Source organism: Hippoglossus stenolepis, chromosome 14 (assembly GCF_022539355.2).
Source record: "Hippoglossus stenolepis isolate QCI-W04-F060 chromosome 14, HSTE1.2, whole genome shotgun sequence".
In the NCBI taxonomy this organism is placed as follows: domain Eukaryota; kingdom Metazoa; phylum Chordata; class Actinopteri; order Pleuronectiformes; family Pleuronectidae; genus Hippoglossus; species Hippoglossus stenolepis.
Genome location: NC_061496.1, coordinates 23,931,299 through 23,944,708, shown reverse-complemented (window position 1 = coordinate 23,944,708; position 13,410 = coordinate 23,931,299).

Genomic DNA, 13,410 nt, shown 5'->3' with positions numbered 1-13,410 from the left:
CAATACACTGTGAAGTGGTCATTACTAGAGCTAATGAGCGCGCTATCTGTCCGCACATTAAAGTGCCCGCTAACGAGGGCTTGTTCATCATCTGCAAACACAAGTCATCGCATAATCCTATCTCCTGTCCTCTCGTCCCCATTGCAGGGGGAGGCTCATTTGGACAGGCGGTGGACAAAAGAATCCAAACATGGCAGGAGGATTTGGCTCCGAGACGGACACTTTAACTCTTTAAAACTTGACCAAAACAGTCGTCTGGAGAGGTGCTTCTCATCTCAGCACCATGCTGAGCTGTACAGCTGAGAGATGACCACAAACATCATCTTAAAACACATATCACTGTCTTTACCAAGCAAAAAACGCTGATGATGTGACATTCTTTAAGTGTTCTGGCCTAACACAACTTCGGGCTTGGACAAGCTTCAGTCTCTGAGGACTTCTTCCAAGTTTCCACAACACCGTTACCACCAGCCACCACAAGAGGGCACTGCAGCCAAGCATTTTTTTTTTTTTTGCTGCTCCAGCTGCAGCTGCTGCTGTTGTGTGGCATCCCATTCTGCAGACTGATAAAGAAAAGGCAAGCGATGGTTGCATGAGATAAACGGAAAGAGAACGCACTCCATAGGGTTCACAGATTCTTAAACACTTATTATCTATTTGATTTGCTCCTGATTACAAAAAATATTTTCATGGGCAAATCCTCCCACGGGGCGAGGTACTACCCCCCCACCCACACCCAACCTCCCCACATCTTTGTGTCCTTGTGTTTCTATTTACCCAAGAAGAAGAAGGAGTTGGTGGGAAGGGGGGAGGAAAGTTTAGTCTGTCACTGTCTCCGAGCAGCAGGAAATCTGTCACAATGAAAGTGAAATCTTTTGGCATTCAGCAGCCGACCTGAACAGCAAATACAGCCGCAATGTAAAAAATTTAAGTCAACACGAGCAAATTTAAAAGAGTGAGTGACACAGGAGTAAATACATCTGTGTTCAAATAAAAGAACGGAAGAATAAGCAGATGAATTTGGATTTTATTTTTCTTCCAGTCTGTGAGTGTGTGTGTTTGTTTCCCTGCCGTCTCCACGGGGCAATGTTCTGGCAGTCACAATCGGATGAACAAGTTTTTCCTCCGCCATTGTTGAGTCTCTAACACCCCGCTATGACTCATTTCATAGCCTGTAATTATGTTTGGGAGAAAACAGAGTTTAATTCTCTTTAATTGTGTAAAGCTGAGCAAACTGCGGGCTTGAACGCAGCCGTAATGTGTTTAACCTTGGGCACCAATATCCCCACATAAACCACAACTGTGTGAGACTGTAAGATAAAAGATGGGGCGGAAGCAGGAAATAGCACGACAGCGATTCGATGAGTGGAAATAAACTGGTTTGTCTGCATTGTTTGCAGTGCGGTGCAAATGTAGGCTTGACATTTCCTGATTTTAATTTGGATTATCTGAAAAGACAAAATCAGGTCAATATTTATTCTTTTTTTCCTTGACAGGATAAATTTTAATGAGAATAATATTATTAATAAAATCGCGCGGCTAATTGTTCTATGGCAGTGTGGCAGACCCTGTGGAGGGAGCGTATCTGCGGTGCATCTCAGAGTGCTTCTGATTACTTCCTCTCTATTCATCATTTTGTCGTCTGGCCCCAAGGCATCAATAAACAACTGTCATGGATCCAAGTGATGGCATCAGTCAGCTTTCACAGCACAAAGCCACTAATGCAATTTTATTGTTCTTTATTTTATCATAATATTACATCTAACAGACAGATTCACACATTCACAAGTCTCCATGTTTGATTATCCGGCGAGTTTCAGGTAAAACTGTGTTTCCGCAAAGGAGATTAGCATCGTACAAACCTGGTGCTATCTCAATCTCTTTGTGGCGTAATAGGGTGTGATATAGTCTATCAACTGTAGCTTCACTGTGTGGATGTGTCTGTGTGTTGTATGCATAGATAGATAAACACACACACACACATACACACACACACACACACAAGCGCACACAGAGTGATGTGTGATCAGAAGCATCAGAGGGTTTAGCTGCAGTAGCATTGCCCCCAAGGGACTGCTGCTGTGCCTGTGCAAACATGTGGACCTCGCGCTGCCACCTGGGAGCGAAAAGGGGAAGACAATCAAGATGAGCTGCCCAGATAATCTCTGTTTAGGACACTACATGCATTTAGGCTGAAATGTGAGACTACATGGGAAGTTGTTTTTGATCTGTACATATTTGTTCGGCATCTGTATCAGGCGGCGGCTGGTTGCTGGCATGAAGTAGCGAACAAGGTGGCCGGAGAGAACAGAGGTGGCGGTGGTGGTGGTGGGAGGGAGGAAGAAGAAGGAGGGAGAACTGAAACTTGTGAGCAAGCTTGAGTATTTTAGCACGAGTGCGCACACTTGCGAGACATGAGCTCAAATGAATTCACGATTTAATAGGACTCCAGACAAAATCTGTGCGCAGAACCAATTTCAAAGCGCCCATTTTCGGGGTCAGTCTCATCTCAGCTGTGCTGGGCAGCAATCACGCTACGTGCACACAAATGATGCTTAACCACAATTAACCTGCAGGGTGTGCCTTGTACTCCAGGACCATGCAATCTCACTTTCATATCGCCAAGAAGTTAGAAGTTAAGAGATTGTCTTGGCTCCTCTCTCATCAAGCATCAATAATTGATTGAGGCTTCTGGGACACATTGTGTATTGTGTGATCGGCAAACTAACCCTTCGTGTGGGAGGAGAGGGCACCCAGTGGTGCTTTGCTTGACCCAACCAATCCTCTATTATTTATTACAGCAAAAAGGATCCTGGTGGATGGGTTAAGGAGGTCAGTCCACATTTAGTGCTTCCTCGACGGACGTCCCTGTGGTTTAGATTGAGCATTTCGCGCTACGCTGCCTCTCCCCCACATGCCCTTATTTGATATTAATATCAATCTTCTTTTTATCCGTCTTTTCATTGAGATTAGCACCTCTCTTTCGGCCCCATTCAGACATTCATTTTTCTCAGTGTGAAACATACTCTGCGCTAGAAGAATAAAACCCTAAATTGATGGTTTTGTGAGCGCACATGCATCTAGGTTACACACGCATAAGATGATGCCACACAAATCCATTCTCCCCCACATGTTCATACAAATATGTACATGAACACATTTTTAAATCTGCCCCATGAACTGTTCTACTTCATGTAGTGAGTTGGGAAATAATGCACCAACAAGGGCTTTGTGCCAACAGCTAGAGTTGAATGAAAATGGGAAGCAGCTTCAGGTTCGTCTTTTACAGCGTTGACAGCATCACTGGCCAAAGGTTACGCCAAAGGCCTGCGGCAACAGCTTCGGCCAAGCCATATCAGTTTGTCCTGTCACCCCGCCATTGTTCACCGCTGACACCAGCATCCCACGCAGACACAAGCAGGGTCAAAGTTCAGACCTCCAACACTTACCCCCGGCGCTAACAAATGGCCTCTAAACGTGACCTTGGGCCCTGAGGCTAAAACAATGAGGTGGAACAACAAGGTTCCTCCTGCACACTGTGTTTGAGTGTGACAATAATTCTGCATGAAAAGTTAGACCTGTGAAATAATGACATGAAGTCATCCATCAGTGGTTAACAAAGCTGAGGCCAAAGCACTGCAAGGTAGACGGTGAGAACAAACCTTTAAGTCCCTTATCAGCTGATGAAGGAAATTACACGGCTACAACCCTGAAACATTTAATTAGCGGTGTATGTGCTAACATGCTGTATCACATCTGTGCCACCACTTCTCTGCAAATGCCCTGAACGCCCTCAGGCTGTTTGCAGTGGGTTTCATTCAGGCCTTTTGTTTGTGCTGGAGTCTGGGCTCTGCTTGGGTCTCATAGTCCAGTCTCACTTAAAGCTGATCCATGCCTCAGATATTCCTCATTTCAGAAACCACAAGAACTCATTACTGCTACAACATGAGAGAGGACACAACAAATTAAATTCCCCTTCCACAATGTGACAGATTTGGAACATTTTCAAAGAGGAAGATCCCGTCTTTGCAGCACGGCCTTTCACAGCGATCGCAATCAAAGTGTGTCCCTTTGTGCGAGCGTGCACGCCAGTGTGTGGTTGTCAAATTTGTGTTGCCGGGTCACCTTGAGCGTTGCGGCGCACATGGCATGAGGGTCCCGCCGCTGTCTGTGGTGCGCTTCGCTGAGCACTTCCTCAAGCGCGACACTCCCACTCCAGCAGGGATTTCCACACACCAACGGGCTCTGGGCCTCCATTGCTAACCATTAGCGGCGGATTAGGAGAGCGGGTAAACGCAAGAGGGCTCGGGGGGCGAGCTATCAGGTGGCTTCCATAACTGGCGTCCTCGGATGACCATCCAGTGTTAGAAACCAGCTCAGCCATTGGTTTAAACTTGCTTATCAAGTTGTATTTAGATATACAATCCAAATGTCAACTTTCACACCAGAAAAGTACAGAAAATAGAAGATGTTCATCTTTGTGTCATTAAAGTTTTCAAAGCTTTTAACTTCCCAGGTTGAGAGAGAAAACCTTGACCTCGACAGTCTGGCTGTCCTTCCACTCGGCATTAACTTCCTCCCTTGACAGGAGTACATTAGCAGAGCATAAAAGCAAAGTGGGTGGCTGAATTGATGATCGTGGCATTGCCCCATTTAACAAGTTAAGACTTACACGTCTGCATCGGCACCCACAGCTTCCTCTTCATAAAAGGAGCCGTTGGGGCAGAGCCAGAAGATTCTATCACTGCTACCAGCTGATAAACAAACAAACACGACTCAAGTATTTCTTCTGTCTTCAAATTATTCAATGACCTGTCATAAAAGTAAGCAGGATGAAGAAGTAGGCACAGTGATAGTCTTTCCCTCTGGTCAAAAAACCCACTTACATCTGGCTTTTGTCTGCAATGGGAATGGATACGATCTGCATTCACTCCCACTCTCCCGTGTCTATGCTCTGCAGTAGACACTGGTTTTTATCAGCTCTGGCTCCAATGGGCAGTGATGGAAACATGACACCCTTTCTTCTTCTGTATTTTGGCAATCTTGACGCTGATGCTGCACCTTTTCTGCGTGATGTTATGACGCGCATTGAACTTCCAGGCATTGGTGCCTAAAGAATCATAAACGTTTGTGTACTTTTGTGAATTTTCTCTACAGAGGATCAATAAAGGTACATATACCTTATCTTACTTATTGTTTTTTAAATCTTGGGAAAAACTTACAAATCTCTGTATGATGCAAAATGCAACATCAGCAAGACAGCAAGGTGACAGAGCTTCTCAGTTTCCGACACGTTTGTGACGTTCAACATGACTCACGGGTGGAAAAAAACAGAAACTCCTCTATTGGCAATGGGAAAGGGGTCAATCGCCCTTTTAGCAGTTTAACATGCTTTTTAAAAAACAGTGTATATCTTCTCATTTTGGTGTAAAATAGCTAATAATGTCTCTCTTTAGCAGCTAAATAGGCCTCTGTGTTCATCAGCTAGTCGCTAACTGTTGCTCTGTGTTGTTTTGTTTTGTTATGAAACTGCTACATATCTGAACATATACAGATGAGAAACCTTTACAGTTGCATCATGTATAATTGAAACACATTAACGGGAACCAGGTACAACCAAGTAATAATTCCATGTGGGTATATCAGTATGAGTGACACCTGTCACATTATACACACATTCCTGATCCATTGATAATATCAAAAGATTGATTAAAGTGGCTTCAACGGCATTGAAGAAAGTATTAACTCAAACATTTACAGTAAAGAGTAAACTGCACTATTTGGCTTTATGATACAATTAAAGAGATTTTGGAGATATGCTGATATAACCACTAAATCTGATCAGAAATCCTGGCCCTGAAGCAAAGCTGTTGCTGGAAATCTTCAGCAGAAGCAAACATTGTGTCCACAGAAGGAGCCCGCAGGCCTCGCAACCAGGGGCTACTGAGGTGTAACCAAGCGAATCTGAACGTTGAGCCTCTATTTGTCAAGGAGACAAAGGTCTGGTTTTCACAGCGAGGTCACAGTTGCATGGAGAAGAAAGCAGGACCCCGCCAGGTAAATAGGATGTCATTGTCCCACGACAAAAGCATAGTCTTAACCCTGTGACCTCATCAGCTTTGGGGAATGCTTTTCTATTCTCAGTCAGTCATCAGAAGAGGGAGCCTGGCTCTTTTCAAGACACTGCCCAGACAGCACAGGTATTAGTTCCCTCAGGAGCCACTGGTGCACTTGCAGAACAGGATACACGCACTGCAACTTGTGGAAACATGGGCGTTTGCTTTAATGGCATTTAACAGCTTCATGAAGGAGGCAGTTATGCTACCGCACCCTTCTGTGGAGAAAATGCTTTTGTACGGAGATAATCAGATGATCTATTCCATGAAAAGAAATTCCATGTATTGTAAACTGTGATACTGATATGATTTCCATGACACACACAGAAACATTTAGCAGGTTGCAAAGAGAAACGCTCAGTTGCCCGTCTGATTTCCTGTTTCCTTTTGCTGCTGCCCCACATTTCCTTCAAAAACCCATCAAAAACGACTTTCAGAAAAACCCAGTATCACTTGTTCTGTGATCACGCTAATCTGAACGCCTTAGCAGATTGAGAGCTTCGAGTGCTGAAAGCAAAGGCAACTCAATCTTAGAATTTAAAAGGCTTTTTTTGCCTCATACAGCCTGCAGCCAAATGGCACTTGTGTTCTGACACGGCACATAAACACACACAAAAGAAGTTATTAGCGTAGATGCAAATCAAATTACTAGCAGTGTAAACTGCTATTCCTCCCTGCACTTGGGCCTGTAATTACTCTGGCTTATAGGACTATAATGAATGCTAATGACACACTACTGCAAGGCCATCAGCAACACTTGTGTGAGGTTGGGTGATTTTCACTTAAGTTTTCCTTTTCTTCCACACTCAGTGCAAGATTAAAGGGTACAAGCATTTTAGTGAGGAACACTTGCCTGGAATATGTTTCAACAGCAAATCATTTAAAAATTAAAGGCCATAATTGGATGCATTCAACCATATCATATATAAAGCGTATTTTTGCATTTCAAAAGGGATTACAAATTCAACTACACAATGAGTCCTTGTGGAAACGACAACAGTTGCACACGCCTCAGAAAAAGAATCCGTCAGTGTTCCTCACTGAATCTAATGTCACCGAGCTGACATTCTTTGTCTCTGCTGCTGGAAAATCAATAAACAAACAAATTACAATAGTTTAACTACACAGTGCAAATTGGCCAGGAAACGTCTGCATGTTAACCAAAAGAAGTATGTTCAGGATGTTTGGGTCTGACAACAGCTGGTAAACAGAAAACTGGGATCATTATTAACAACAGTGATGTGTAAATGTGGAATTCACAACATTTTGAATGTACTGTACATTAAAACCACGGAGCAGAACAGAATTCACAACCTAAAACTAGTCAGTATCTCAACGTTTAAGTGGGTAAATGTCAATAGATCAACACACTTTTGTATATTTATTTCTCGCCAGTAGCCACATTACACGAAGCTCGTCTATTAGGGCTGAGTGATATGGCCAAAAATTACATCGAGATAAAAATATCCATATCAGTCCATGTTGATAATTGTCATGACAAATGTCACATTACTATTTCTGTTCAAATTTAGACTGATATTTGCTCCTGAGTGAAGGTTGTGGTTTTAAACTCTTCTTTACGACCAGAGAATGACAAACACTTGATAACATCACAACATTTTACAAATCTGAGGTAAATCAATAATGTGTTGTACCTCCTCACTGTGCATAAGAATTATATTGATCTATATGGACATTTGGTATATGATATGTCTAATATCTGATTGTCATCCAATTTGAGACATTTAATTAGATCAAAGTGTAGTTTGACATCTTGGGAGATCTTGGGGAAAACTTGTAATCGGAGCTACTGGCCGCTTAGCTTAGCTTAGCATAAAGACTGAAAACACAGGGAAACTACTAGCCTCACTTAAGTTTGTTTTTACAATATGTACAAAACCTAAAGTGTAAAAACAAAACATTGTGGTTTTGCAGGGGTTTATGTGACAGATTATTTCCTGGCTGGATGCAGGGACTTCCTGGAGTCTTGTCATCACTGTGAGGCTGCCAGACAACAAGCAAAGACAGCTGTAATGTCTCCATGTGTTATGCTAGCTTCATGTTCACTGTTCAGACATGAGATTGATAAGGAATTTCTCACCAAACTCTTAGCAAGTAAGCAAAAAAGCAAACAGTATTTTCCCTAAAATGTCATCTATTGCTTTAGTGGTGAAAAACACAATCTTCACATAGTGTGTGTCTACAAATTGAAATCTGCATTTTATTGTTGTATTCACAAAAAATAGAATGTTGCAGACAGTTTATTTTGCATCCATCCCCAAACCTGCTTATCGGTATGCTTAACCATCCAGGAGAGGGATGTGTTTTATGTGTCCCACATAATGGCTGCTGCATTATTTTTCCTGAAATGTATTTCTTGGTTGTTTTCAGGTCCACTTTGAGAGTCAGAAAGGGGCAGGTTAAAACTGCAGATTAGTCAGCGTACAAATACAGCATGTGTTACAAACATGATACATCTAGAGCTTTGTTTTCTTTATATTTGATTTGTCACATACTAGGTTCATCCTGTGGTTAACAGACACTTACTTAGCTATAACTCTTCAACTCTAAAGTCCTTAAGAGAAGCTTGAGATAACTAGAGACCAGAGAGATGTTGGTCTGATACGAGTGGCTGTCCAGAAGAGCTCTGACAGTGAGCAGTAGTGTCACCTCAAAGTTCCTCAGGCCTTTTTATGTGGCTTTAGGTTGAACATCTTGTAGACCAGAAACTTTCATACAGGTTCAACCCTCTTTTGTCCATTAGGCCTATGTACTGGTCATGTGGAAAGGCTGGGTTGTCAAGAGTTTACTCTGTCCATCACTCTCAAAGTCTGTAAACAATCAGCTGAAGATTTATAGAAGATAAATCCTCATTTATTGACCATTTCAAATCAAATAAATCTTTATTTGTATTGTGCTTTTCAAGCAAATTTGAAATGCAAGGTTATTAATAAATATTACAACAATACAAAGCTGTCTAAGGAAAATGCAAATATTGACATGTAATCAAATGAATTGAAGCTGCAAGCAGCAGTGAAAGGTTCTTGCATCTTTGTACAGAAGCTGTGCTGCTACTAGGCGTCATGATTCAGACCCTCTATGATCTTTGGGTTCTACACGAAGAAGCAGACTCTTCTGTTGTGTGAATGCATCATGCACATGTAAGTGGTGCACATGGATTCTACTTTCTAAAATACAAATGCTTTGTGAATGGAGAATAAGGTCTCTGTGTAACATTTATACTAGAATGACAACTGAAAGGGCTGAAAGAGAAATTAGTGCTGACTGATATATTTTCTTTACATATGAACTTGCATCATAAACACACAGCAAAAGACTGGCAGACATGAAACATATAAGGAAAATGCATCTCATGTTCTCTGATGATGTTTCCCAGTGACAGAATATAGAGTGAACAACAAAGGTCCCAGAACGGAGCCTTGAGGAACATTAAAAGTTTAGTCAAAGTTATTCATGCTCAGTCTCACATTATTTACTAACTTTATCTCGCACTGTCTCAATGCTATGGTGAAGACAAAAGCCATATCAGAAATTATCTCCATTCATCTTAACACACCTGACCAATCATGTGTAAAAAGGAAGCACATTGTCTATGTGAAGTTGTTGCTTAGCTGCAGAAAATACTACAGAGAAAACAACAACGGTGAAAATTGAGATGAGGGTTTTCTTTTCTCCGACTATTTACACAATAAATGTTTGCATTCACCACTAGTGGTCGAGTCATGACCAAGCCAATAAGTAAGCAAATGCAGGTATTTGTGAGCATCTTTATTACCAGTGAATAGTCATTTTAATATTGTATAAACCCAGGCACAGACGTGTGAGTTGATGTAAAATGGGCAGTTGTGCTGTTAATTTGTGTCTTTACAAAACTTTAAAAAGAATGCAGCAGTGAAGCAAAGTGTGATATTACTGGGCTAACGAGGCCAGTGCATTTCTGTGTAACTCCATTAACCTAGTGGACAATGGAAGTATTCAGCACATGGAGCAGATTTCGTTCTAGGTTGTAGTTCTCGGTCAGGTAGTTTTAAAGGCAGAGAAAAGAGACTAATTAAAAGAAATATCAAGGTTAATACAGAGGTGACAGTGTCAGACCAAATTATTACCACGAACAATAAAGTGAGAAATGACAGACAAAAAGAACGAGTTAACATCATTCTGGCTTTCCTGGATTGTGCTTGAGCCTAATTGATGTTCTCATTTGTTGCACCTTTACTCTTTAAATGTGTCCCTTGATCTAATACAACTTCAGGTTTGTGTTGTGTGATCAGACAATGTCAATCATATTTACCTTGATGAGTTAGCAGCAGAGGACAGTCGGCAGCAGCGGCACATCTCCTCTGTCACTGCGGAGAAACAGGAGGATTTTTCAGACCACGGCGGACAAAGCAGCCAGAGTAAATCCCAGATCAAACAACATGCTGAAAAGTTGGGTCTCAAAATAAATAGCCGCCGTCAAAGAGGCTGCGGGTAGGTAAAGGAAGAGAAGATTGTCTCAAATGAAAGACAACCCATTGAAATCCTCCTGAGCTATTTTCAGTAAGGCCCCTAAAAAAGCCGGAGAAAAGAGTGCACTGCTAAAGGTCAGCGTGGACCCAGATCATAGAACCTGAAACATGGCACAAAGATAAAGGGCCCAGTGAGAAATATCAATTACGCCATGACATTTTCAAGAGAGACAAAAGAGGCCTGTATAATACCCCACAATGCAGTGGTGCTCTGGCCACGGCAACCTCTACGAAAGTCACCAACTGGGTTGTCTAATTACATCACTACTGTAAATTTTAAATGTATAAGAGCAAAGAAATCTAACTACTAATTCCAAAAACGTCTGTCTGTATGTGGAAAGCATATCTCATGAACCCTTCATCTTGTCGCTTTCACACTCGGCATGTGTGACCTTAATGGCCAGAGAAAGTGCGATATCGAATTTGGTGTGCTTTGGACACGCGATAAATTCAATATAAACAAAATTTGAATGAACAGGTAACCTAGCGCTTGGTAGCAGTCAGTGGGGGCGGAGCAGTGTGCCTTCAGTCTGCCTCCCAGTTGAACACGTCTTCTTCTAGGTCCTCAAATAAACTACAGCAACCGCATGGTCGAAATCGCCGCCAGATCATTTTTGTATTCCAAGACTAACACAGGCAATTACTGGTGACGCGGGTGTTGATCTCCATCATGGCAACAACATTCATAGAATCATCTTCTCTTTAGCTATTTCTCTACAAAATAAAGGCACAATGTTCCTTTTTTTGTTGTAATGCTTTATATCGTGTTGAATTACAGAGTTAAAGTTGTGAACTTTATTGAACTCATATAAAAGTTGCACACAAACATTATTAAGGCATATTTCGTTTCATCATGAAAAACTCTAATTATAAAATCTTCACTGCAGCTAAACCAGATAGGATGAACAAAGTTTTATAACTTCACTCTGCACCATAGACTGTTTATAAAAACCTCTGCACACAACGTCCAGCACACAAACAATAAAAAGTGACCATATATTGTAGAACTGTTTGAGGAGGACTCACTAATGACAAGGAATCATTCTGAAGTAGCTCTAGAGCTTTAACACAGGACAAGAGAACAGAACATTCCAAACAGGCAGGTTTACAGTGGGAACTGCACTAATAATTTAAGAGTAAAAATCTTCAAGCTTACAAACTCACAATCATCAGAACGGTACAAATCATCACAGTGCCACAGCTTGATGTTTTTTTTTTTTTATACCACTTTACATAAAACGCTGTGTCCGATCTGGCTGTGAATTCAGATGACTTGGCCCAGAAGTTTCAGCTCCACCTTTACACTCACAGAATCTCAAACATGTTTTTATTCATTACATTCCCATGGTCGTCCAGTGAGTTGCTCATCTCCAGCCGCTTGAAGCCGGCATTTTCAGCTCAGGCAGTTCAGACTACATATCATCTGGTGAGGAAGCTGCCACACAGGAAGCTGAGGGACCACTCTCCAGCTCTGTTGTCCCTGTTACATGGTGCACAAGTAACTGTTTATGTTACAAATATAATGATGGAAACATTGTTACAAGTTTAATGATCATTTTCTTTTATTTACCCAAATGTGTCTCAATAAGCTTGTTTCTGTGATCAATGTGGGACTGGCCATTTGACCTGATTTCAGTGTGTTCTGCAAATAATAATGTTAGATCTTTTTTTTTTGTACTATGCTGATTATCTTTTAGCTAAATTGTAATGTGGTGACAGTACATGTTCAAGGGGCCCAGTCAAACCAACAGCAAAGTTAAATGTTGATTGCTTCATATTCATAATTATAAGCTGTATTTGTAAGCATTTAATAACTAGTTTATAACTCACTGTCATGTAGTTGTATGAAGATATGATGGTTTTTCCATTTATTGGTCAACAACATTACCCCTCTTGTGCACATACCTCAGCTAAAGCCCAACAGTCCCCTTATCAAACAATTTCTAAATTCACAAAATCCAAATTTTCATTTGGATCTGCACCAAATTGCACCATGTCATAAATATCAGTCCCTTAAACATGCCTGAATTATTTATGAATTATTGTTAATAAAATTTTTTGAAAACGCTTGTCTCACAATGTTAAAGAAAGTGAGAAAAAAAAAATCCTTGGATCCAAAACCTTTTGCTGGTTGTGCACAAAACAGCTTCTTCATTGCATCAAATCGGTTGAACAGTTTCTGTTAGTCATCCTGCTAACAAACAAACACAGATGAAAACATAACCTCCCTGGTGGATGTTAATAATAAATCATAAACGAGTAAGACACATTTGGCATAACATAAAATACATTTATGTTTTAATTGTTGAAATAACCACGTACAATAACATAATGGTTTGTTAAAAAACATTTATTAAATATTGAGATGCTGCTTATTCTTTTTAAATATGGGGAACACGGTGTTCTCTGCCAGTTGTACACACAGAACAGTTACTGACAGGATTCCCTGTTACAAACACACCTCTTCAGTATGGCATGTTCCCAGCTGGCAAACCCGTTACTCTACCATAGTCACTTTGTATAGTCTGTGCGTCACCAAGGTTTTAACAACACCTTTTCCACTGTTCCACTTTCTGTTGAGGCTAATGTCAGGTAATTATACAAAACAACAACTGTACCATGGGCACCCATGCAGCATTACGTTGTGCTTTGGGCTTGTTGGTGCAAAGATTCTGACAAAACATTGACCAGTCTTAAGAAACCAGTTTTAAGGAACTGCCTCAGTGCCTGATCACAGTGCAGCACAGTTAATAACGTGACTGTGA